This window comes from Anomaloglossus baeobatrachus, chromosome 5 (assembly GCF_048569485.1).
Source record: "Anomaloglossus baeobatrachus isolate aAnoBae1 chromosome 5, aAnoBae1.hap1, whole genome shotgun sequence".
NCBI classification, from domain to species: Eukaryota; Metazoa; Chordata; class Amphibia; order Anura; family Aromobatidae; genus Anomaloglossus; species Anomaloglossus baeobatrachus.
The window spans coordinates 27,986,385-28,012,641 of NC_134357.1; positions in this window are offsets into that span (position 1 = coordinate 27,986,385).

A 26,257-nucleotide genomic window follows, 5' to 3' on the forward strand; every position below is an offset into this window, starting at 1 on the left:
CTGTGGCCATTTTTTACCAAGTCGCAAGCAGTGTCCGTGATATTATTGCCTATGCCTATGCAAATGAGGTGAGTAGCGCGATCAGCTGCTGTCAGTCAGGTAACTCGCGGCCACCGCTGGATCCAGCGGTGGCCGCGGGTAACCTCAGTGACAGCAGCTGATCGCGCTACTCACCTCATTTGCTGTGTGGAGGTGACCGGAGCGGCGGTGTCTTCTGCTGCTCCTGTCACCTCCATGCAGCAGAGCTGGACGCGACGCTGGAGGTCCGTGGAGTACGCCGGACATGGAGGGTTTGTCGGGGTTAATAAATTGGTAATGAGGGAATTTGTGTGTGTTTTTTATTTCTAATAAAGGATTTTTTCGGGTGTGTGTGTTTTTTTACTGTAACTTACAGATTAATCATGGAAGGTGTCTCATAGACGCCTGACATGATTAATCTAGGACTTATTGGCAGCTATGGGCTGCCAATAACTCCTTATTACCCCGATTTGCCAACGGCACCAGGGCAAATCGGGAAGAGCCGGGTACAGCCCCAGAACTGTCGCATATAATGTATGCGGCAATTCTGGGCGGCTGCTGACTGATATTGTTAGGGTGGGGGGCTCCCCATAACGTGGAGCTCCCCATCCTGAGAATACCAGCCTTCAGCCGTATGGCTTTATCTGGCTGGCTTTTAAATTGGGGGGGACCGCACGCCGTTTTTTTTTAATTATTTATTTATTTATTTTACTGCACAGTATAGACACGCCCACCGGCTGCTGTGATTGGGTGCAATGTGACACCTGTCACTCAGCGTGGGGGCGTGTCTCACTGTAACCAATCATAGGCGCCGGTGGGCGGGGAAAGCAGGGAATAGGAGATTGTTTAATGAGCGGCCGGCTTTTTCAAAATAGTAAAAGCCGCCGCAGCCGTGTGAATGCCGTGCAGCGCCGGTGATCGGGGATCGGTGAGTATGAGAGAGGGGGGGACACTTCAGTCAATCGGGGGATTAGCGGTCACCGGTGAATCCTTCACAGGTGACCGCTAATCAGTACTCGACACAGACAGAGCCGCGGTATGAGGATGAAGTCGGGTGAAGTTCACCCGAGTTCATTCTCATCGCGCAACTCTGTCTGCTGTCAGCCGACATTTATAAACGACATTGTGCATCACACACACGGACATTACACACGGACATTACACGTACACATACACGTTAATTCCACACGCACACACGGACGTTCTGCACACAAACACGGCTAGCATACGCAATTCACACAGGTGCCACACGGACCATAAAAACGGACACAAAAACGGGACACGGACCCGAAAAACGGCCCGTAACACACGTGCGTGTTTTTCACGGACGTGTGAAGGGGGCCTTAGAGTGATGACAATCTTCTTATAGCCTCGACCATCTTTATGTAGAGCAACAATTCTTTATTTCAGTCCTCAGAATTCTTTGCCATGAGGAGCCATGATGAACTTCCAGTGACCAGTATGAGAAGATAACACCAAATGTAACACCCTGATCCCCATTCACACCGGAGACCTTGTAACACTAATGAGTCACATGACACCGGGGAGGGAAAATGGCTAATTAGGCACAATTTGTCCATTTTCACTTAGGGGTGTACTCACTTTTCTTGCCAGTGGTTAAGACATGAATGGCTGTGTGATGAGTTATTTAGAGAGCACCAAATTTTCACTGTTATACAAGCTGCACAATGACACTGTATATTGTAACACAGGCTCAGATCTTCAGTGTGGTCGCATGAAAAGATATAATAAAATATTTACAAAAAATGTCAGGGGTGTACTCACTTTTGTGATATATATATATATATATATATATATATATATACAGTGCCTACAAGCAGTATTCAACCCCCTGCAGATTTAGTAGGTTTACACATTCGGAATTAACTTGGCATTGTGACATTTGGACTGTAGATCAGCCTGGAAGTGTGAAATGCAGCAAAAAAGAATGTTATTTCTTTTTTTATTTTTTTTTTTAAATTGTGAAAAGTTTATTCAGAGGGTCATTTATTATTCAACCCCTCAAACCACAAGAATTCTGTTTGGTTCCCCTAAAGTATTAAGAAGTATTTCAGGCACAAAGAACAATGAGCTTCACATGTTTGGATTAATTATCTCTTTTTCCAGCCTTTTCTGACTAATTAAGACCCTCCCCAAACTTGTGAACAGCACTCATACTTGGTCAACATGGGAAAGACAAAGGAGCATTCCAAGGCCATCAGAGACAAGATCGTGGAGGGTCAGAAGGCTGGCAAGGGGTACAAAACCCTTTCCAAGGAGTTGGGCCTACCTGTCTCCACTGTTGGGAGCATCGTCCGGAAGTGGAAGGCTTATGGAACTACTGTTAGCCTTCCATGGCCTGGACAGCCTTTGAAAGTTTCCACCGGTGCCCAGGCCAGGCTTGTCCGAAGAGTCAAGGCTAACCCAAGGACAACAAGGAAGGAGCTCCGGGAAGATCTCATGGCAGTGGGGACATTGGTTTCAGTCAATACCATAAGTAACGTACTCCACCGCAATGGTCTCCGTTCCAGACGAGCCCGTAAGGTACCTTTACTTTCAAAGCGTCATGTCAAGGCTCGTCTACAGTTTGCTCATGATCGCTTGGAGGACTCTGAGACAGACTGGTTCAAGGTTCTCTGGTCTGATGAGACCAAGATCGAGATCTTTGGTGCCAACCACACACGTGACGTTTGGAGACTGGATGGCACTGCATACGACCCCAAGAATACCATCCCTACAGTCAAGCATGGTGGTGGCCGCATCATGCTGTGGGGCTGTTTCTCAGCCAAGGGGCCTGGCCATCTGGTCCGCATCCATGGGAAGATGGATAGCATGGCCTACCTGGAGATTTTGGCCAAGAACCTCCGCTCCTCCATCAAGGATCTTAAGATGGGTCGTCATTTCATCTTCCAGCAAGACAACGACCCAAAGCACACAGCCAAGAAAACCAAGGCCTGGTTTAAGAGGGAAAAAATCAAGGTGTTGCAGTGGCCTAGTCAGTCTCCTGACCTTAACCCAATTGAAAACTTGTGGAAGGAGCTCAAGATTAAAGTCCACATGAGACACCCAAAGAACCTAGATAACTTGGAGAAGATCTGCATGGAGGAGTGGGCCAAGATAACTCCAGAGACCTGTGTCGGCCTGATCAGGTCTTATAAAAGACGATTATTAGCTGTAATTGCAAACAAGGGTTAGTCCACAAAATATTAAACCTAGGGGTTGAATAATAATTGACCCACACTTTTATGTTGAAAATTTATTAAAATTTAACTGAGCAACATAACTTGTTGGTTTGTAAGATTTATGCATCTGTTAATAAATCCTGCTCTTGTTTGAAGTTTGCAGGCTCTAACTTATTTGCATCTTATCAAACCTGCTAAATCTGCAGGGGGTTGAATACTACTTGTAGGCACTGTATATATATATATATATATATATATATATATATATATATATATATATACATATATATATATATATATATATATATATATATACATATATATATATATATATATATATATATATATATATATATATATATATATATATATACACACACTCTATCTCTTTTTAAATAAACATACTATGAGTCTTCCACTGGTGGAATAGTTCATGATTGTTCACTCTGCTCTTATCAGGCTTGACTGACATTTCCTATGGGGAGATAAGGTATGCACACCAGTGACTATGTAAGGGGAATACATGGAATAGCAGAAACTGCTGTGTGAATACTGACTTGAAAAATCCAATAGCTATATGTAAAGTGAAAATGTGAAAAATGGAATCTGCATTACTGCCATGAACATATGAATCAAGAGAAATTTAGCTACTGAATTGATCAATGCAATAGAGCCCCAGTGTTGGCGCAGTGTTGGGGCTCTATTGCATTGATCAATTCAGTAGCTAAATTTCTCTTGATTCATATGTTTTTTCACATTTTCACTCTTATTCCTTATTTGACTGACATTTGCAGCTTGTACTGAGCAGCAGCAGGAGGGAGGGACACTGAGGAGCTATCAGTTAGACCAGGTAGTTAGAGAATGAGTTAAACTTTCACAGAAGATTATACCGCCATTGCGACATGGATTTACAAAGTACATAAAGCACATGCATCAGGTGTAAGACATCTATTTAGTAATGTATGAAACTCGTATAGAAGGGCAGTGAGCCCCATAGGGGTGAATGGACCCCATGACGATCGGGAGGGTGCCAGGTTAGGAAGGGGTTAATTTGGATTACATGGATAGGGGATATAAGGGGCTATAGGATTGGTAGAAGGGAGCTGTAAGGGGATTGGGAGGCGAGCAAGGAAGGGGTGGGGAGTTTGTGGGAGGTATAAGAGAGGGGGTGTACTGATTACCTCCCCTTTTGTCGCCGGAAAGTTGTGTCCCACCCGCCCGCCCTGATATATGTATATGTATATGTTTATAAAAAAAATAAATAAATAAAAAATATAATGAAAAGTGATGGTTTTCAAAAAAAAAAAAAAGAAAAATCAAAATAAAAAAACAAAGAAAAGAGGAAAAAAGGAGAATGCAAGGTTGATTTGCCAATTTTGTTGTCACAGCGGGGTGATAGGTCCGTCTGAGAGGTTGGGAGTACCGACAGTCGGTTTGTTGGTACGAAGTCGCTCAAGGGGAGTGGCTTCGGACTGGATGGGAACTTGTGGGCGGAGGTCCCGCAGGTTCTGGGTAGGGGTAATCAATGATGGAACGTTGTTACCCCTGACCTTGGGCCGGGTGGTCACGGCCGAGGTGGTCCTCTGGGCCGGTTTGGAGGTTACGGCCGGGGGGTTAGGAATGATGGTTGGCCTCTCGGACGGATCTATCGGTGTTTCTGGTTATACGGGTATATATGTATAAGGTTAAGTTTAACAATTGAGTGGCATGTTGGGCCACGAGTTTTTGGTATACATATATACGGTTAAATAAAACTGTGGCCATTCCTGCAATAAAGTCGTGGTTCTCGTCTTTATTTAGGTAGATTGGTATGGGGGTGTTTAGCATGGTAACCTGCTTATCCCTTATAGATACGTCATGTGAAATCTGCTGACAGATCTGCATTAACACCTTTAGAGGACAGTCTGTGCCTTGGACATTGGTGATGTCTTGACAGTGTACTCTGCTTTTGAACTGATCAGTGGAAACATCCAATATTGAGATTCACTTCCCTGACATAATGAAAAGAACATCAATGCAATAAGGAAACAAACATAACATGGCAGCAGCAGCAGCCTGCACGACGATGGTTCCTACTTCCTACCCATGCTAGGTGCCATCTGTAGAGAGGTCAGTCTCCTGTTTACAGGGAGAGCCAGGTAGGAAGGACTGTAAACAGGAACCCCTATATTTCCTTGTATACTAGTTTAAACAAGAAAGGTTTTACATATACTATGTATGCCTTCACTTAATATTTTGGTACACAGAATACTTGTCACCAGGTTGGTGAGGGTCAGGAGATGTCATGGGTGGCCCTGCCACCAAGGTGTCCACGAAGGGATGGATGGTGGGAGATCGTGGGATGATGAGGATGAAGGGTTAGAGGATGTTGGGAATTGTTGTCTCATGACGCCACCTGTGGTATCCGGCCACTAACTTGACGCCGCTGCGGGTGCTGTCCTCTGTGGCTGCTCTCTGCCCCTCCGCTTCTATTGGACGCCTGCCGTGTGAAATCGCTGTGACGCCGCACGAACCGCCCCCTTAGAAAAGAGGCAGTTTGCCGGCCACAGCAACGTTGCTAGGAAGGTAAGTTCGTGTGACGGATACTAGTGATTTTGTACACCACGGACAGCAATTTGCCTGTAACGCACAAACGACGAGGGCGGGTGCGATCGGCAGCGACATCGATGGCGATGGCGCTGTGTGTAAAGTAGCCTTAACAGTGATCAGGTCAGCCTGGTAGGATCTCTCTTTACCAGGTGGGTTGGAGGCCTTCCTTAGTGCACTCTGTAAGTGGGTCGTTGTGGCCTGAAGCAGCACAGTATCCGTTCTGAGATGCTACATGCCTTGCCCCTTGTGGCAGGCAGTATGAGCCGGATGTAGGGCCTACTTGTATTTCTGCGGCCCCGGGCTCTATAGTGCTACTTCGCCTTGGAAGTCTTTGGTGGGCCAAGAGATGTGGAATCTCCTGCTCTCTGGGTTTTACTGCTGGACTGTTAGCACCCGACAATTGAGGACCCCAGTGTCCTGATTCCTACGCTCGGTCCTAGAAAGCTTGCACAACAGGTCTCTTACAGCGACCGTTCTCTTTTCTTGCCTCTCATGCTCTGAGGTCTCTCTTCCTGTTTCCTTGTCTAACCCCTCCTCAGCCCAGAATGCACCAGGAAGCTTGTCCCAACCAGGACTTGAGCTCCCCCTTTTGACCTGAGTTAGCAAGTGTTATGTGTGATTGTACCTGGAGGAAACAAGAGAGGAAAGTACTGCACATAAATTGGGGAGCACAACCGCAATATAATATAGCATAAAAGGCAATCCTTTATTGTAGCAAAAAAATTAAAAACACTAAAAACAAAACACAATCAATGAGACGGCAAGAGACCCCCTACCCAACCCATAAATAGGCAATATGAACAAAAACAATTGTGCAATAAATACACATAACAAAAAATGCCTGCAGTTATAGTATAAATCAATGACAGTAATCAAGCACTGTTACAATCTAATGTCTATGTGCACCATAAATATAAAAGGCACCAATCACGGTGGCTCAGTGGTTAGCACTGCAGTCTTGCAGTGCTGGGGTCCTGGGTTCAAATCCCACCAAGGACAACATCTGCAAGGAGTTTGTATGTTCTCCCCGTGTTTGCGTGGGTTTCCTCCGGGTACTCCGGTTTCCTCCCCCACTCCAAAGACATACAAACAGGGACTCTAAATTGTAATAGATTATTGCCAATGTATGTAAAGAGCTGTGGAATTAATAGCGCTATATAAATGAATAAAATTATTATTATTATAATGATGCCCCGTGCATATATGAAACCTAAGTGGTTCATGGAGGGATAAACCACAGGCGGTACAAATAGACCACTGGGGTGCCACATTCCCCAGAGTCCGACTTTGTGGTCCTGCACATGCGCACTTTGATCTGCCTTGCTGAGAGCAAAGTATTGTAATGCGCATGCGGTAGGATAGGTCAAAGACCACTCGCGCATGCGCACTACAATACTTCGATCTGCCCTCAGCCGGACAGATCAAACCACGCATGTGCAGGAGTGCAGTGGAGACTTCTGTGTGGATGACGTAGGACGCTTCATCCACACAGGGCTGGGAAGAAGGACGGCGATTGCAGAAGATGGAGGAGGCACCGGAATAAGGGAAGCGATACCCATCGGACTGGACTGCCCCCTAGGTGAGTATAATAAAGGTGTTTTTTATGTTCTACAGAGCAGTCTGGGCTCTTATATACAGCATACAGTAACGCACATCCGGTGCCGTTAGCGACATCGCAGCATGTGACACCAAGGAGCGACGATCAACGTGCGCAAAAACGTGAAAAATCGTTGCTCGTTGACACGTCGCTCCTTTCCTTAATATCGCTGGTGCTGCAGGTACAATGTTGTTCGTCGTTCCTGCGGCAGCACATATCGCTATGTGTGACTCCGCTGGAACGACGAGCATCTCCTTACCTGCGGCCGTCGGCAATCAGTAAGGGAGGAGGTGGGCGGTATGTTACGGCCGCTCATCTCCGCCCCTCCGCTTCTATTGGACAGCTGCCGTGCGACGTTGCTGTGATGCTGCACGAACCGCCCCCTTAGAAAGTAGGCGGTTCGCCGGCCAGAGAGACGTCACAGGGAAGGTAATTATATAGTGTGACGGGTGTAAGCGATGTTGTGTGCCACGTGCAGCGATGTGCCCGTGTCACACAACCGACGGGGGCGGGTAAGCTCGTTAGCGATATCGGTACCGATATCACAGCGTCTAAAGTACCCCTTACCGTTTGAGCACCGCGCTAAGTATTTAGTTTTTGGACCTTTTTTTAGTTAAGTGCAATAATCTGCAGCTTTCAAGTTTTTAGTTTGTTTAGTTTTTAAAAGGAACCTACTTCTATCAAAGTCTATAAAGTTTATAATCTAAAGATCTGAAGATAGAAAAAGTTTCATCAGGTTTATAGCAATAATAAATGATTTATGCAACTATGAATTACTGTATGTGTTTCACGTCCCATGACTCACGATAAATGACACAAACGAAGACAAATGGTCATGGATTATGAATTTGAAATTTTGGGCAGATGCCCATCCAACCTGAAATCAATGGGTGGAGCATGCAGACGGATTTAGTCATGAAAAATGACTGGATAATTATTGTCTTGCACAAGATTATATAGTAGAAAAAACATATTTTGATCTTTAAGGTAAGAAAAAAAAATGTGATTTATTTATAAGGGGACCAAGATGGGGGATTACACGGGCACCAGGATGGGGGATTATATGGGACCTAGAAGCATAATATATGGGGACCAAGATGGAGGATTATATTGGGGGCCAGATGGATGACATATGGGGACCAAGGTGGGGGATTTCATGGGGACCAGGATGGGGGATTATATGGGGACCAAATGAATGACGTAAGTGGACCAAAATGGGGGATATACAGGGACAAGGATTGGGGATATATGGGGACCAGATGGATGACAAATGGGGACCAAGATGGCGGATATATGGGGACCAGAAGGGGGGATTATATGGCAACCAGAATGGATGACAAATGAAGACCAAGACGGAGAATTATATGGGGACCAGGATGGAGGATATAAAGATGCTAAGATGGGGGATTATTCAGGGACCAGGATGGGTTAACATATGTAGATCAGGATGATGGACATTTTTTATTGAGAACATATGAGGACCAGGATGGGGTATTACATGGAGGCTAGGATGGAGGACATATGGGAACCAGGATTTAGGATATTTTCACATTAATCCTTTCGCCCCCGGCCAATTTTCCATTTTTGTTTTTTTGGAGGTTTTTTTTTTCCCTTTTCTTCCGAGACCCAGAAAAGTGTATTTTTACCGCACTGGCACTTAAAATCACCCTTTTACATTTTGACAGTGCGATCTAAACCTTTTCACTTAATCTAAAGAGTTAACACGAATCGACCTAGGCATGCGAGGCACACATGTCAGCTGTTCAAATCAGCTGACATGTGCGGGGGTCTCCACCGGCTGCTCGCAGCAGCCGGCGGGGATTTCCCCTAGAAGGGTGTAATTTTACTGCCCTCGGTCGTTAAGGGATGAAGGAGCCAGAACAGAGGAAATTATTATGGGATTGGTGATGTTATTACAGAAGAGGGCAAGGACGAAGGAAATTATTACAGAAAGGGGCCATATAGATGACATAATTACTATACAAAATCTAGAATAAGGAACATACATTATTGGTTTATGGTGGCAAGTAGGGGACATAATTACTGTAGGGACCAATTAGGGGACATTCTTACTGCTGTAATATACAGTGTGTCCTCCCATATCCTGTCCACCGCCATTATCTTGAGAACGGCGGCAGCTATAGGCATAGAAGTGGTGTCTAGGTATAGTAAAGTAGCCATGCGCTATGAAACCACCTATAGCGCCACCTGGTGGAAAACAATGGAGTAAGCATTTTTATCTCGAAAAAAGAACGAGATAGAGAAAAAAAGTGAATTACAAAGTTGTAGGGCATCATCAATTAGATACAAATCAACACCTTGCATACAGAAATGCTATGATATGAAACCCATGACCCCACCAAAACATTGAATGCTGGTCACGCATATGACGCTCATTTAACTTTCATGCTCAAAGTGGCCCCCGTCAGCTGCAATGCACATCTGGACTCTGCACAGCATACTGTATCTTGCTGCATGTTGTGCAATATGGTGGGTGACACGTTTGCACAAGCATCTGTGATACGTCGTCGTAGGTCCTGCAATGTTAGTGGAGGGGTCGCATACACCTGCTGTTTGATGTGACCTCACAGAAAGAAGTCCAATGGGGTGAGGTCAGGTGAGCGTGGAGGCTACTCCATGCAGCCACCATACCCAATGACTTGTAGGAAGGTCTCCATGAGGTATCGCTTCACGTCCGCAGCCTTTTGAGTTTTACATGTTCTAATCATAGCATTTCTGTATGTAAGGTCTCGATTCGTATTGAATTGATGATGTCCTGCAACTTTGTAATTCACTTTTTTTCTCCATCTCGTTCCGTTTTCGAGATAAAAATGCTAACTCCGTTGTTTTCCACCAGGTGGCACTATAGGTGGTTTCATTGCGTATCACATGGCTACTTTACTATACCTAGACACCACTTCTATGCCTCAAAACCAGGAGAACAGAGTAAATATGCTTCAAAAGATGTCAAAAGTTTATTCACAAATCATTAGACATATATTAACAAATATATATAAAAATGGCACAAGGGGAGACAATGGTGTAAAAAGGCAATAACACCTGGGAGGCTGCACGACTAGAAGGAAATCAAATCGCCATCCCTCAGGCCAGTATGTGTCCAATACAGCATGACAAAGCTCCAATGAGCTCACAATATCAAAGGCACAGCCAAAATAGTTGAATGAACACACTAACCTGAGCAAAGACTGAAGAGAAGGGAAGCAGTGAATCTAATGGGGAAACACATGCAACGGACAAACCCCAGTAGGTGGAAAGGCCCATAAGGGTTCAGATTACAAGGTAAAGCTGGGGAAAGCCGAATGCACGTGAGCCCCAACACAACAACACCGCTCACCTGAAGTGACCAATAATCGTGCAGCCAACCAGGGGTGACAGGAGGGGGTTAAAACCCCTAATACATACTCCAACGTACGTTTCACGAATAGTGAAGTGTTCGCTTCGTCAGGGAGTGTGTACCTAGCACAGAAGGGCTGCTATAAATAGCCCTTAACACAGCTGGGGCACCGCACAGATAGAAGGCGGCGCATGCGCACATCGCGCCGCACAGCACCAACGCCTCCCATCGGCCGTCATGATCCGGCGCATGCGCGGGAGCAGGGACGCGTCTCCATAGCTCCCGCGCATGCGCCCCGATCAGTCAGAGACAGCCGCGGAGAGCCGGGTCGGCGGCGACAAATGCGCACGCGCACATCAGTGCGGCGCAGGACTCAAAGAGCCGGGTATACAGACAACTATAGGGTCACGGAGCATAGATAAGACCAGCAATTAGTGATAAGAAAATGTGACGATACAGTTGCATAATCCGGCTCCAGGCGTCCGTGTGTGGATAAGGAGCAAACAGGATCATGGAGCACAAAGAGCCGGATACGCAAGCTGATATGCAATAATGAGTCATACATAAAGACAGAAGGTCATGATAAGATAACAATACAGCCACATAATCCGGTTCCAGGGGTCCGTATGTCCATATAGGGTTAAGATGTATCAACAGTGGTCATGTTTGAAAACCCAGATGAGAATTCTGTGCTAAATGACAAAAAAATAAAGATAGGGGAAAACACAAAATAAAGAAGAAAAGTTAAAACATGTTTGAACTACAAACACTTTGGGCCACAAAAATATAGTGAGCCACCATATTAAATGTATAAAAACAATAAAAAACCCCTACAAAATAAAGAAAGAAGGGGGCAGGGGCAAAAACCAAAGGTGATGTTAAAGAAAAGAGGCAAAGCTCAGAGCCTCGTTGAGACCGGATGGGGCAACTGTTCCAAGAGTGACCATCCATCTAGTCTCACGCTGGGCAAGCTTCCGCTTGATGTTGCCACCACGGATGCCACCATGAATGACTTCAATGCCGCGTACCAATAGGGATTTAGGGTCACACCCATGGTGTAATTTAAAATGACGCGGCAGCGTCTTCAAAGTGGCAAAATCCTCCACTGTTCGAGCCGCCGCAATGTCTCGCACATGTTCCCTAACACGGATGCGGAGCTCACGGGATGTCAATCCGATGTAAATAAGTGAGCACCCACATACCGCGTAGTAAATCACATTGGATGTGCCACAAGAAATGTAGTCTCTGATGTGAAACTCACGCCTCCCATCAGCAGATGTAAACACGAAACTGCGCGAGACATTGCGGCAGGCCAAGCAGTGGCCGCAAGGGAAGCAGCCAACACGAGGTGAGATAGAGCCAAGAAACCCGGACGGAGGTGGAACGTAGTGGCTCTGAACAAGCTTGTCCCTGAGATTTGAAGACCTTCGAGCAGTCATCAAAGGATAATCAGACAATGAATCCCGAAACACAGGATCGGTCCTCAGGATGGACCAGTGGCGATTAAGAATGGCCCTCATCTGCTGCCACTCACTATTGTAAGTAGTAATAAATCTCACACTGGAAAAATCCTGAGGAGGTTTTTGTCTGGAAAGAAGGAGCTGGTAGCGGGAAGTGTTCTTAGCCCTGAGGTACCCACGCTTTATACTGCGATTGCTATAACCCCTCTCACGGAAGCGGGACATCAGGTCAGCGGCCTGCTCCTCAAACTTAGCATCCGAGGAGCAAATCCTCCTCATCCTCAGGAACTGTCCGGTGGGGACAGAACGAATTGTGGATGCGTGATGGGCAGACGAGGCATGAATCAGCGCATTGACAGAAGTCGACTTACGAAATACATCAGTTTGAATCACACCTCCATCGTCAACATCAATAAGAATATCTAAAAAGTCAATGCGCTTGGTGTTAAATTTATAAGTCAATTTGATGTTAAAAGGATTCATGCCAAGTCTGCCCATGAATGACTCCAGCTGCTCCACCGTACCCCTCCAAAAAAACAACAAATCATCAATATACCTAAGCCAGCACTGCACATGGGACACGGCCATGTCACCCTCGTCGCCAAAAATTATTCTCTCCCAGAAACCCAGGAAGAGATTAGCATACGAGGGCGCACAAGCCGCGCCCATTGCAGTGCCGCGCTTCTGTAGGTAAAAAGAGTTCTTAAAAGTAAAAAAATTGTGGGTAAGGATAAACTGGAGCAGCTGGAGTATCAGATCACACATCTCACTGTCCCGACCGGAGGTCCCGAGGAAGAAGCGAACTGCCGCCAACCCGTCCTCATGGCGGATGCAGGTGTAAAGAGATTCAACATCCGCCGTGACTATTAACATGTCCGCCTCCATAAAGATACCGTCAATCCTGTTGAGCACGTCCGTTGTGTCCTTAAGGTAGGAGGGAAGTGTCTCGACCAGGGGTTTAAGGTAATAATCAATAAATTTGCACACTGGGTCACACATTCCCTCCATACCAGACACAATAGGACGGCCCGGCGGATTGACGGCATCTTTATGGATCTTGGGGAGCAGATAAAACGTGGGCACCTTGGGAAATTTAACCAAAAGTCCCTCAAAAACCTTCTTAGTAATGAGACCGCTGTCAAGGGCCTGCTCAAGGATAAGCAGAAGGTCTCTGGAGAATGAATTGATGGGATTAAAATCAAGCTTTTGATAAGTGTCCTTATCTCTCAGCTGGCGAAAGGCCTCCCTCTCATATTTAATAATGGGCCATATTACAATGTTTCCCCCCTTGTCGGCAGGTTTAAAAAGTACGTCCCTCCATGTTTCCAATTGTTTGAGGGCCGACCTCTGCCGACAAGTAAGATTGTCATTGTGCCGTCTGGATGACAAGTGTGTAAAATCATCTACAACCAATTTAGTAAAAATATCAACAGAGGGACACAATGACAGGGGGGGAAACTTAACAGACCTAGGCATGATGCAAGATGGAAACCTACCAATACTGTCAGGGGGTTGTTGTTGTTCAGATTGGAGCTCCTCCAGAACTGCTAGAGCCTCTCTCTCTGCCCGACTGTCCAAATTGAAAGCTGGCAAGTCACGACTGTGAAGTTTCTTTAAAACCAGCTTCCGTGAAAACAAAAATAAATCCTTCATGGCTGTAAAAAAGTCAAAAGAATTAGTCGGGGAGAAAGAGAGGCCCATGGAGAGAACCTCAACCTGAGCCTCTGACAGCATATGTGTAGAGAGATTAACCACTTGCAATGCCCTACTAACCTTCTTGGATGTTTTATGTGGGGCATGCATGGAGGACTTCAATCTCGTCATCACGCCAGAGGGTGCTGAATCAGATGTTATGTTTGAATTAGAATGTCCAGAAGGTCCACCCTCGTCAGCGGAGAGACAGGACGTTATGGAAGTTGAGCGGGAACGTGATCCAGACTTTGAGCGATACTTAGATCGAGATCTAAAAGAGGGCTGCTGCCATCTATAGACCTGGTTGAGTTGCTGGTCACGTACATCTCTTTGGAACTTCTTCAGCTTGAAGGATTGTAATTCTTTCTCCAACTTACCAAGTTCGATATCAATATCATTATTAAATTTAGCTAATGCTTCTGTAGTTAATTTTGACCTGATAAGTTGGAGAAGTTGATCCATCTCCTTTTCCATCTCATTAATAGATGAAGAATTGTATTCACTGAGAAGTTGCAGATGGCCCCTCGAGCACACATTAGACAGCTCCTCCCACTTGGCTCTGAAAGAATCATTCTCAACGGGGAAAGAGGGGAACACTTGTATTCGTAGACCCCTTGGAATTAAATGTTTTGATATATATTTATCCAGGAACGCCCTGTTCCACCACGTCTTAGTTCTACGTCTTAGAAGTTCCCTGTATCGGGAAACCGCCTCTCTTGTATCAACATCACCAGGAACCTCGTCACCCATATTGCCAGTCGCTTCAAGTGCCATATTCAGTTGGGAGAGCCACGCATCATCACGGGCCCTAAAATCCATAGTAATAAGGACAAAAACTGTGGAAACCACAGAGAAAATGATTAGATTACAAGAATCCATGCAAACAGAGAAATGGGGTGGGTCATACACAATCACCGCCCCACTTCAGAGCTACTCATAGAGTACATCAAAACCAGGAGAACAGAGTAAATATGCTTCAAAAGATGTCAAAAGTTTATTCACAAATCATTAGACATATATTAACAAATATATATAAAAATGGCACAAGGGGAGACAATGGTGTAAAAAGGCAATAACACCTGGGAGGCTGCACGACTAGAAGGAAATCAAATCGCCATCCCTCAGGCCAGTATGTGTCCAATACAGCATGACAAAGCTCCAATGAGCTCACAATATCAAAGGCACAGCCAAAATAGTTGAATGAACACACTAACCTGAGCAAAGACTGAAGAGAAGGGAAGCAGTGAATCTAATGGGGAAACACATGCAACGGACAAACCCCAGTAGGTGGAAAGGCCCATAAGGGTTCAGATTACAAGGTAAAGCTGGGGAAAGCCGAATGCACGTGAGCCCCAACACAACAACACCGCTCACCTGAAGTGACCAATAATCGTGCAGCCAACCAGGGGTGACAGGAGGGGGTTAAAACCCCTAATACATACTCCAACGTACGTTTCACGAATAGTGAAGTGTTCGCTTCGTCAGGGAGTGTGTACCTAGCACAGAAGGGCTGCTATAAATAGCCCTTAACACAGCTGGGGCACCGCACAGATAGAAGGCGGCGCATGCGCACATCGCGCCGCACAGCACCAACGCCTCCCATCGGCCGTCATGATCCGGCGCATGCGCGGGAGCAGGGACGCGTCTCCATAGCTCCCGCGCATGCGCCCCGATCAGTCAGAGACAGCCGCGGAGAGCCGGGTCGGCGGCGACAAATGCGCACGCGCACATCAGTGCGGCGCAGGACTCAAAGAGCCGGGTATACAGACAACTATAGGGTCACGGAGCATAGATAAGACCAGCAATTAGTGATAAGAAAATGTGACGATACAGTTGCATAATCCGGCTCCAGGCGTCCGTGTGTGGATAAGGAGCAAACAGGATCATGGAGCACAAAGAGCCGGATACGCAAGCTGATATGCAATAATGAGTCATACATAAAGACAGAAGGTCATGATAAGATAACAATACAGCCATATAATCCGGTTCCAGGGGTCCGTATGTCCATATAGGGTTAAGATGTATCAACAGTGGTCATGTTTGAAAACCCAGATGAGAATTCTGTGCTAAATGACAAAAAAATAAAGATATCTTTATTTTTTTGTCATTTAGCACAGAATTCTCATCTGGGTTTTCAAACATGACCACTGTTGATACATCTTAACCCTATATGGACATACGGACCCCTGGAACCAGATTATGTGGCTGTATTGTTATCTTATCATGACCTTCTGTCTTTATGTATGACTCATTATTGCATATCAGCTTGCGTATCCGGCTCTTTGTGCTCCATGATCCTGTTTGCTCCTTATCCACACACGGACGCCTGGAGCCGGATTATGCAACTGTATCGTCACATTTTCTTATCACTAATTGCTGGTCTTATCTATGCTCCGTGACCCTATAGTTGTCTGTATACCCGGCTCTTTGAGTCCTGCGCCGCACTGATGTGCGCGTGCGCATTTGTCGCCGCCGACCCGGCTCTCCGCGGCTGTCTCTGACTGATCGGGGCGCATGCGCGGGAGCTATGGAGACGCGTTCCTGCTCCCGCGCATGCGCCGGATCATGACGGCCGATGGGAGGCGTTGGTGCTGTGCGGCGCGATGTGCGCATGCGCCGCCTTCTATCTGTGCGGTGCCCCAGCTGTGTTAAGGGCTATTTATAGCAGCCCTTCTGTGCTAGGTACACACTCCCTGACGAAGCGAACACTTCACTATTCGTGAAACGTACGTTGGAGTATGTATTAGGGGTTTTAACCCCCTCCTGTCACCCCTGGTTGGCTGCACGATTATTGGTCACTTCAGGTGAGCGGTGTTGTTGTGTTGGGGCTCACGTGCATTCGGCTTTCCCCAGCTTTACCTTGTAATCTGAACCCTTATGGGCCTTTCCACCTACTGGGGTTTGTCCGTTGCATGTGTTTCCCCATTAGATTCACTGCTTCCCTTCTCTTCAGTCTTTGCTCAGGTTAGTGTGTTCATTCAACTATTTTGGCTGTGCCTTTGATATTGTGAGCTCATTGGAGCTTTGTCATGCTGTATTGGACACATACTGGCCTGAGGGATGGCGATTTGATTTCCTTCTAGTCGTGCAGCCTCCCAGGTGTTATTGCCTTTTTACACCATTGTCTCCCCTTGTGCCATTTTTATATATATTTGTTAATATATGTCTAATGATTTGTGAATAAACTTTTGACATCTTTTGAAGCATATTTACTCTGTTCTCCTGGTTTTGATGTACTCTATGAGTAGCTCTGAAGTGGGGCGGTGATTGTGTATGACCCACCCCATTTCTCTGTTTGCATGGATTCTTGTAATCTAACCACTTCTATGCCTATAGCTGCTGCCGTTCTCAAGTTAATGGCGGTGGACAGGATATGGGAGACACACTGTATTTTACTTTTCAGGATATTATTTGTGCAGTAGAAGTTGGGAAAAAAGTAGGAATATGTTTTAGAAGCGATCAGTTATAGATGACAGCGTTTTTTTTTCTGCAGAGTCGAGTCGTGGCTGGAGGAAGTAATGGAGAAAAAGCAAAGATTAATTACTTCAACCACAGATATCACTGCTAAGTAACTGTATTACCTGTAAACTTACATTATACACCATACAGTAAATATACAGCTTCTGTGTATAAAGTCACCAGATATTCCTGTATTGCCTGTACACTATACACTATATATGGAGTTCCAGTAATCACTTTATAACCTGTACACTTTATACAGAGCTCCTCTGTTTAATGTCCCTAGTAATCACTGTGTTACCTGTATACTATACATTATAAGCAGAGCTCCTGTGTATGTCACCTGTAATCATTGTATTAATTACACTATACACTATATACAGAGCTCCTGTGTCTAATGTCTTTGGTGCTCACTGTATTACCTGTATACTATACACTATATACTGAGTTTCTGTGTATAATGCCACTGGTGATCCCTGTATTACCTGTATACAATACACTATATGCACTATATACAGACATCCTGTGTATAATGTCAATGGTGATTACTGTATTACCGGTATACTATACACTATATACAGAGCTCATATGTATATTGTAACCAGTGATCACTGAATTACCTGTACTATAGACACTATATACAAAGCTTCTGTGTATAATGTCACACGTAATCCCTGTATCACCTGTACTTTACACAGTAAAGAGTTCCTGTGTTTAATGTCACTAGTAATCACTGTGTTACCTGTATACTATACATTATAAGCAGAGCTCCTGTGTATGTCACCTGTGATCACTGTATTAATTACACTATACATTATATACAAAGCTCCTGTGTCCAATGTCACTGGTAATCACTGTATTACCTGTATACTTTACACTATATACAGAGCTCATGTGTCTAATATCACAAGTGATGCTGATGTTAGTAGTATTGTCACTATTATATTATTCAGTCACTATGTGGTGATATTATTTGGTCTGGTCATGGTTTGTCCTTTTATATGGCACTATTTGTTCACTAACTGGTGGTAATATATGGTTTTGTCATGGTATGGTTATATCTCCTTTGTATGTGGTATTATTTGGTTAATATGTGGTCCAGTCATGGTGTTGTGGATTTTACCATTGTATTTGGTATTATTCAGTCACTGTGTGATGGTAATATGTGGCCTGGTCCCAATGTGGTGGTATATTGCACATATCTTGCCTGTGGCTACTGGGACCAGAAATTAAGTAGAGTAGACAGTTGAGGAGGCAGATGGACAGGAGGTTGTCCTATGTAATTTGAGCAAAGATCCTTTAGTACAAATTTTAAAAACGTATAGAAAACCCTTTAATACTATTCACCATTCTAAGAAGTGACTGACAGTGACTGGAACAACGTGGACTGACAGGAGACAATGAGACTATGAATGAAGGTATAATTAGGGTAAGAAGGGTAAAACGCTTTTACTTTTAGCTGCCGTTACTTGTTTTTTGTGGTTACGGAAATTGTGTCAAAATGGGTGGGGTTATAAAATGGGTGTGGCTTTAAAATGGGATTGGTTTCCTAACGCAAACAGTGAAGCTATTGTTAAAAATGTTAATCCTAGCCCTGGATAAGGGGTATTCGGTAAAATGCAAATTTAGTACAATTCAATATAAACACGTATTGGAAAATTTCATATTAACCATATCTTTGTTGGTAGATTAAATGAAAAAATTCCATCTGCGTCACATTAAGACTAGAGATGAGCGAACCGGTCCCGGTTCGGCTCGAGGTCGGTTCGCCGAACGGAGCTCCCGTTCGAGTTCGGCTCGTCGAACGTTCGACGAACCGAACTCGAGCCAATAGGAAACAATGGCAGGCAATCACAAACACAGAAAAACACCTAGAAAACACCCTCAAAGGTGTCCAAAAGGTGACAAACAACTCACAACACATGGGAAAGTGACAAGGACATATACTCATGCGAAAACAAAAGAGCTGGACAAGGAAAAAGAGGAGGACACACAGATATATGAGTATATGCAAGGAAACATCGATTCCATTAATGTGCAACTTGAGCCCTGCTCATTTTAGGCTTCCAATCTGGATAAATTGCCTGAGCTCGCTACGTACGCCTTGGTGATCTTGTCGTGTCCTGCAGCCAGCGTTCTCTCGGAACCTGTCTTCAGTGCTGCTGGGGGTCTGCTGGCAGATAACCACACGTGTCTGTCCACTGACAATGTGGACATGGCTCTCAGAGGACTTTTCTTCCCCTGGGTCAGCCAGGGGACGGGAAAGGCACGCGTATTTTTGAGAGTGCTTCATGCAAAGCATCTTTTTCTTTTTCAAAAGGGGGCTCAACCGATGCCAGTCAAGTGGGGTGTGTGTGGCCCAGTTAGGGAAACGAGGGAGACTGTGGTTGGAGTCCCCTCGCTGTGTCTCTAAAAGAACCAAGATGAACAAGTCATGGCTCTCAGAGGACTTTTCTTCCCCTGGGTCAGCCAGGGGACGGGAAAGGCACGCGTATTTTTGAGAGTGCTTCATGCAAAGCATCTTTTTCTTTTTCAAAAGGGGGCTCAACCGATGCCAGTCAAGTGGCGTGTGTGTGGCCCAGTTAGTGGAAACGAGGGAGACTGTGGTTGGAGTCCCCTCGCTGTGTCTCTAAAAGAACCAAGATGAACAAGTCATGGCTCTCAGAGGACTTTTCTTCCCTTGGGTCAGCCAGGGGACGGGAAAGGCACGCGTATTTTTGAGAGTGCTTCATGCAAAGCATCTTTTTCTTTTTCAAAAGGGGGCTAAACCGATGCCAGTCAAGTGGCGTGTGTGTGGCCCAGTTAGTGGAAACGAGGGAGACTGTGGTTGGAGTCCCCTCGCTGTGTCTCTAAAAGAACCAAGATGAACAAGTCATGGCTCTCAGAGGACTTTTCTTCCCCTGGGTCAGCCAGGGGACGGGAAAGGCACGCGTATTTTTGAGAGTGCTTCATGCAAAGCATCTTTTTCTTTTTCAAAAGGGGGCTCAACCGATGCCAGTCAAGTGGCGTGTGTGTGGCCCAGTTAGTGGAAACGAGGGAGACTGTGGTTGGAGTCCCCTCGCTGTGTCTCTAAAAGAACCAAGATGAACAAGTCATGGCTCTCAGAGGACTTTTCTTCCCCTGGGTCAGCCAGGGGACGGGAAAGGCACGCGTATTTTTGAGAGTGCTTCATGCAAAGCATCTTTTTCTTTTTCAAAAGGGGGCTCAACCGATGCCAGTCAAGTGGGGTGTGTGTGGCCCAGTTAGTGGAAACGAGGGAGACTGTGGTTGGAGTCCCCTCGCTGTGTCTCTAAAAGAACCAAGATGAACAAGTCATGGCTCTCAGAGGACTTTTCTTCCCCTGGGTCAGCCAGGGGACGGGAAAGGCACACGTATTTTTGAGAGTGCTTCATGCAAAGCATCTTTTTCTTTTTCAAAAGGGGCATCAACTGATGTCAGTCAAGAGGGGTGTGTGTGGCCCAATTAGTGGCAACGAGGGAGACTGTGGTTGGAGTCCCCTCGCTGTGTTTCTAAAAGAACCAAAATGAACAAATCATGGCTCTCAGAGGACTTTTCTTCCCCTGGGTCAGCCAGGGGACGGGAAAGGCACACGTATTTTTGAGAGTGCTTCATGCAAAGCATCTTTTTCTTTTTCAAAAGGGGGCTCAACCGATGCCAGTCAAGTGGGGGGTGTGTGGCCCAGTTAGTGGAAACGAGGGAGACTGTGGTTGGAGTCCCCTCGCTGTGTCTCTAAAAGAACCAAGATGAACAAGTCATGGCTCTCAGAGGACTTTTCTTCCCCTGGGTCAGCCAGGGGACGGGAAAGGCACGCGTATTTTTGAGAGTGCTTCATGCAAAGCATCTTTTTCTTTTTCAAAAGGGGGCTCAACCGATGCCAGTCAAGTGGGGTGTGTGTGGCCCAGTTAGTGGAAACGAGGGAGACTGTGGTTGGAGTCCCCTCGCTGTGTCTCTAAAAGAACCAAGATGAACAAGTCATGGCTCTCAGAGGACTTTTCTTCCCCTGGGTCAGCCAGGGGACGGGAAAGGCACGCGTATTTTTGAGAGTGCTTCATGCAAAGCATCTTTTTCTTTTTCAAAAGGGGGCTCAACCGATGCCAGTCAAGTGGGGTGTGTGTGGCCCAGTTAGTGGAAACGAGGGAGACTGTGGTTGGAGTCCCCTCGCTGTGTCTCTAAAAGAACCAAGATGAACAAGTCATGGCTCTCAGAGGACTTTTCTTCCCCTGGGTCAGCCAGGGGACGGGAAAGGCACGCGTATTTTTGAGAGTGCTTCATGCAAAGCATCTTTTTCTTTTTCAAAAGGGGCATCAACTGATGTCAGTCAAGAGGGGTGTGTGTGGCCCAATTAGTGGCAACGAGGGAGACTGTGGTTGGAGTCCCCTCGCTGTGTTTCTAAAAGAACCAAAGTGAACAAATCATGGCTCTCAGAGGACTTTTCTTCCCCTGGGTCAGCCAGGGGACGGGAAAGGCACGCGTATTTTTGAGAGTGCTTCATGCAAAGCATCTTTTTCTTTTTCAAAAGGGTGCTCAACCGATGCCAGTCAAGTGGGGTGTGTGTGGCCCAGTTAGTGGAAACGAGGGAGACTGTGGTTGGAGTCCCCTCGCTGTGTCTCTAAAAGAACCAAGATGAACAAGTCATGGCTCTCAGAGGACTTTTCTTCCCCTGGGTCAGCCAGGGGACGGGAAAGGCACGCGTATTTTTGAGAGTGCTTCATGCAAAGCATCTTTTTCTTTTTCAAAAGGGGGCTCAACCGATGCCAGTCAAGTGGGGTGTGTGTGGCCCAGTTAGTGGAAACGAGGGAGACTGTGGTTGGAGTCCCCTCGCTGTGTTTTACATGCTTTTAGAAGGGCATGACATGGCTTGGAGGTTGACTTTCATCATATGCAAACTGTTGGCTACCAAAATGCTGCCTTTCCAACAACTGTGGTTATAGGCAATGAGGAACATACTGATGAAGATGAGACGCAGATACCCGATTGGGATGACAACTTAAATATTCGGTCAGGGCAAGAAGAGGCTCGGTCTGAGGGGGAGGGGAGTGCAAACACAACAATTGATGATGAAGTTCTAGATCCCACCTACTGTCAACCCACAGTCAGACACTCGAGGAGGTCAACAGAGGCGGTGGAGGAGGATGCAACCGACGTCGAAGTAACCTTGCGCCTTCCTGGACACAGTCGGAGCACTGGTAGCACGTCTACAACTGCATCCTCAGCCACCACTCTGCCTCTGAGCATTATTCGGGGTGGATCAACAGGTCGCATGGCCTCTAAGCCTTGCCTAGCCTGGTCCTTTTTTTACATAAAAAAAGATCGCCCAAATTATGTGATCTGTAACATTTGGCATGGTTATCTTAGTAGAGGTCAAAATCTCAGCAGTTTGACAACTTCTTCCATGAATCGTCACATGAATAAATATCATATGGCCTGGTGGGAAGCTCACCGTGCTGCAATGCGGCCTAGCGGAGCCAACCATCCACCGCCTGCCCCTTCCAGGGCATCCGCGCGCTCGTCATCTTCTAGGACTGTGGGGACAGCTGTCACACCTGTTTTTCCACCCACAACTTCCACCACTGTAACCGCAACAGGCAGTTTGCTTGGTAGGTCGTCAGTTGTTTTGGAAGGGGAAACAAGTGAGTGTGTACAGCTCTCTCAGACATCGATAGCACCAACTTTGGATGAAGGCAACATCATGTCTCCGCCTGCACTTTCCTCACAAAGCTGCATTTTTCCAGGGACACCCTACTCAACACCGTCTACACACAGCAGCCAGATCTCTGTCCCTCAGATGTGGTCAAATAAAAGGCCACTTCCTGCGACACATGACAAAGCGAAGAGGTTGACTCTATCCCTCTGTAAGCTGTTGGCTACAGAAATGCTGCCTTTCCGCCTAGTGGACACACAGGATTTTAGAGACCTTATGTCTGTCGCTGTGCCCCAGTACCAGATGCCTAGTCGCCACTACTTCTCTAAGAAAGGTGTGCCCGCGCTACACCAGCATGTCGCACACAACATCACCGCTTCCTTGAGAAACTCTGTGTGTGAACGGGTGCATTTCACCACCGATACTTGGACCAGTAAGCATGGACAGGGACGTTACATGTCGCTGACTGGCCACTGGGTAACTATGGTGATAGATGGTGAAGGGTCTGCTGCACAAGTCTTGCCGTCCCCACGACTTGTGTGTCAATCCTCTGTCTGTCCAAGTTCCGCCACTGCTTCTGCATCCTCCACCTCATCTGGGTCCTCCACCTCCGCCCCAAGCCTGCCTGGTCAGGCCACCAGGCCACTGCGCAGAAGGAATCACGCACGCCTCATTACTATGCTGGCAGCAGAGCGCAACGGCATCAGGCGGTCTTTAGCTTGACATGTCTTGGAAATAGGAGTCACACAGCGACTGAGTTGTGGGCAGCTCTGGAGACTGATTTTGATAAATGGTTGTCTCCACTCAACCTGCAGCCTGGTAAGGCCGTGTGCGACAATGCTGCAAACCTGGGTGCGGCCCTTCGCCTGGGCAAGGTGACACACGTGCCTTGTATGGCTCACGTGTTGAACCTTGTTGTCCAGCAATTTTTAACACACTATCCCGGCCTAGATGGCCTTCTGACCAGGGCACGGAAACTGTCTGCAGTGCTCACTTCCGCCGTTCAACCGCCGCAGGTGAGCGACTTGCATCGCTCCAGAAGTCTTTCGGCCTGCCGGTTCATCGCCTGAAATGCGATGTGGCGACACGCTGGAATTCAACTCTCCACATGTTACAGCGACTGTGGCAGCACCGGCGAGCCCTGGTGCAATACGTCATGATGTATAGCCTGGGCCAACGAGATGCAGAAGTGGGGCAGATCACCCTGATGGAGTGATCTCAGATCAAGGACCTATGCACCCTTCTGCACAGTTTCGACATGGCGACGAATATGTTTAGCGCTGACAATGCCATTATCAGCATGACGATTCCAGTCATTTACATGCTGGAGCACACGCTAAACACTATTCGGAGTCAGGGGGTGGGACAACAGGAAGGGGAGGAACTACAGGAGGATTCATATGCGCAAGACACAACAACATCACCAAGGTCCAGACGTTCATCATCACCAACGCGGCAGGCATGGGACCATGGGGGACAGGGATCAACAAGGGCGCATGGTAGCAGGCGAGATGTTGAGGAAGGTGCAGGAGGACATGAAGATATGGAGGACGAACTGTCCATGGACATGGAAGACTCAGCAGATGAGGGGGACCTTGGTCAAATTTCAGTTGAAAGAGGTTGGGGGGAGATGTCAGAGGAAGAAAGAACGGTTAGCACCTCTATGCCACAAACACAGCGTGGACTTGGTCCGCATGGCTGCGCAAGACACATGAGTGCCTTCTTGTTGCACTACCTCCAACATGACCCTCGTATTGTCAAAATTAGAAGTGATGATGACTACTGGCTTGCCACACTATTAGATCCCCGGTACAAGTCCAAATTTTGTGACATAATTCCACCCATAGAAAGGGACGCACGTATGCAGGAGTATCAGCAGAAGCTGTTACTCGATCTTAGCTCGGCTTTTCCACCAAACAACCGTGCAGGTGCAGGGAGTGATTCTCCCAGTTGTAACTTGACGAACATGGGACGGCCTCGTCATCTTCAACAGTCTACCCGTACCAGTAGGACCGTATCTGGTGCTGGTAACAGCAATTTTATGGAATCTTTTCATAATTTTTTTAGACCCTCCTTTGCAAGGCCACCAGAGACAACAAGTCTGACACATAGTCAATGGATGGAGAGGATGATACAGGAGTATCTCCAAATGAACATCGATGCAATGACTTTGCAAATGGAGCCTTGCTCATTTTGGGCTTCCAATCTGGATAAATGGCCTGAGCTCTCCAGTTACGCCTTGAAGATTTTGTCGTGTCCAGCTGCCAGCGTTGTCTCTGAACGTGTCTTCAGTGCTGCTGGGTGTGTGCTGACAGATAAGCGCACACGTCTGTCCAGTGACAATGTGGACAGACTGACGTTCATCAAAATGAACAAGTCATGGATCCAGAAGGAATTTACTACCCTGTGTCATCCTGGGGAGAGTAAATGCTTGTGGATTTGGAATGTGCTTGATGCAAATCAAAACATCCTGTTTGCAACTAGGGCACAAGTGCTGCCACTGATGGGGTGTCTGTGTGCCCAATTTTTGGAAAAAAGGTAGACTCCGCTTGGAGTAACCCTTGCTTGCTGTGTTTTTTAAAAATGATACAAGATGAACAGATCTGAAGGCAAGATGAAGGCAACATCATGTCTCCGCCTGCACTTTTCTCACAAACCTGCATTTTTCCAGGGACACCCTACTCAACACCGTCTACAGACAGCAGCCAGATCTCTGTCCCTCAGATGTGGTCAAATAAAAGGCCACTTACTGCGACCCATGACAAAGCTAAGTGGTTGACTCTATCCCTCTGTAAGCTGTTGGCTACCGAAATGCTGCCTTTACACGTAGTGGACACACAGGATTTTACAGACCTTATGTCTGTCGCTGTGCCCCAGTACCAGATGCCCAATCACCACTGCTTCTCCAAGAAAAGCATGCCAGCGCTACACCAGCATGTCGCACACAACATCACCACTTCCTTGAGAAAATCTGTGTGCGACAGGGTGCATTTCAACACAGATACTTGGACCAGTAAGCATAGACAGGGTCATTACATGTCACTGACTGGGCACTGGCAAACTATGGTGAGAGATGGAGAAGGGTCTGCTGTACAAGTCTTGCCGTCCCCACGAGTTGTTTCAATCCTTGTTCTGTATGTAGAAGTTAATACACTGCTTCTGCCTCTTCAACCTCGTGTGGGTCCTCCACCTTGGCGCAAACCCTGTGTGGTCAGGCCACCCTTCCTTGCAACTGCGCACAAGGACTACCACACACCTCCTTAC